Here is a 2,313-nt window from a genome sequence, read left to right as displayed (position 1 = left end):
CTAGCTTTCTTAGGAATCTCCACATTTATTTTCATAGTGGTTGTGACAGTCTGCACTCCCACCAACACTGTAAAAGTGTTAATTTTTCCCCACAGGCATTCTAGCATTTGTTATCGGGTAACATCTTGATGATAGCCATTATTTCTGGGATGGGATGGAATTGCAGTGCTGTTTTAATTTACATTTCTCAAGTGACCAATGACTTGGAACTTTTTTTAAATTAAAAATCTTAGTTTTTTTATGAATTCTAAATACTTTTTTATAGGACAGTTTTCATAATTAATACATTAAACATTGTTATATTCCTAGTGGTTATCCATAGTACAAGATGCAGATAGCATATCCTATCCAAACACTTTTAGTACAAATCTTTCTTCTCATTGAGTTTAGTGAAATAGCTGTATATCTATCCTTACTAACACAGATACAAAATGGTCCTTCCTTTGTATCTTCTTTTTTTGTTTAGTCCTGGCAGAGATGGATATTCCATTGGTATCTAAATACTATAGGTGCAAGAATTCAGCAAAACAATTCAACACAGTTCCGCAGTCCACAACAGTAGTGGGTTATCCGCAGAAGTTGTTGACTTGAGCCTTTCACAGCTCAGTATATTAATATGGCTTTACTTTATATAACTCATTTTTATACTTTTCTGCTGGATAGTTAAAACCAAGTTAAATCAAGACATATATATCAAGAAATGTAACTTTTGTATCAATAAGGTCCATAAACTACCCGCAGGATTGATTCTTTAACCTTGTACTGCAGTTTGCAGATCCTTTGTCAATGTAGTCATGTGGATGAGTCATGGCCATTGCTTGACCAATTTGCTTTTTGTGAAAGCCTGAGAGAATGTTTTATCTCCGTGTGATTCTCCTTGAGCAAACTCTACTTCATTGATAACATTGCTCTGTGGCTGCAAAATCTCCTTGATCAGAAAATTTGGGACACAACTGTGTTACATGATGTTACTGTACAGGTCTGAGTCTTCACTGACCTTGCAAGGATAGGGTCAAACTTTTGGCTGTTCTTGCAGCTCTTATATTTCTCTAATTTTTGGTCTGCAAACTTAGATTGTACTTTAAATAAGAGAAGCTTATTATCACCCTGCAATATATGCATTTGGGTATAACTTCACTATCTGTCTGAATATCAAACAACTTAGGTATAACATGGAAGAGGTATTTTCTATCAAGTATTAATATGCAAAAATGTAATTCCCTATAGAATATGGAGATAAAAATGTAAAAAATTAAAAATACTTGAAGTATATGGATAATTACATATTTTTACACAGAAATTTAGAAATCTAACCATATACAACATTGTAGAAGGAGAATCCTGTGACATTTTTTATTTTCTTCTGTCTTTTTTCATTTATCATACTTTTTTTTAAAAAAGAGCAAACTTTTACTTGAGAGACAGTATGGTAATAATTGGTATGTCATGACAAGAAGTACATATGTAGAAGACCAGAATGACAGGCATTCCATCATAACTATTGCATTACACATTGCTATCTTCAGTGCAGTTGCTTGGTTTACAGGTTGCATGTATAGTTAGTCTGGGTGAGAATCCTACAAATTAACTGCTAATTTCAAAAACCTGCTGATGATTCTCAGGATCATTGCCTTACCCATCTTGTGTGCATAAATGTATGGCTTTGCCCCTGTCATGTTTACCAGCTTTTCTCCTTGCACTCTACTCATTATCCAATCTTCAAGTTCTCACTTTCCTTTTAATTGTTTTATTCCTTTCTGTTTGTATTTCTTCCTTTGAGTTCTTATACTAGGGACACTATACAATACTTACACATGTAGGTCAGGTTTATTTTAATTATGAGTATATCTTCTAGTGGCATTCACTTAAAAATAAATGTTTCAAGTTTATCATTCTTTATAGCTGAGTAATACTCTATGGTTTAAAAATACTACAACATTTTCAACTATTCCTCATGTGACAGGCATCTTGGTTGTTTCTAAGATTTGGCTATTACAAATTGTGCTGCTATACATATAGGTACACATATATCACTATGATATGACTTTTCAGTTTCTCTGGGAAAATTCCCAGTAGGGGGATAGCTGGATTGAATGAGATTTCCAGTCCTAGTTTTTTAAGAAGTCCCCACACTGATTTCTATAACAGTTGCACCAGTCTGCATTCCCACCACAGTAAAGAAGGGTTTCTTTTTCCCACAGCCTCTCCAACACTTGTTGTTAGTTGATTTTTTTTTATGATAGCCATTCTTTCTGGGGTGAGATGGTATCTCAGTTTGTTTTAGTTTGCATTTCATGGATGGCTAGTGATGTG

The sequence above is a fragment of the Octodon degus genome, unplaced genomic scaffold, assembly GCF_000260255.1.
Source record: "Octodon degus isolate 3935 unplaced genomic scaffold, OctDeg1.0 scaffold00358, whole genome shotgun sequence".
Classification (NCBI taxonomy): Eukaryota; Metazoa; Chordata; class Mammalia; order Rodentia; family Octodontidae; genus Octodon; species Octodon degus.
This window is presented reverse-complemented; position numbering follows the sequence as displayed.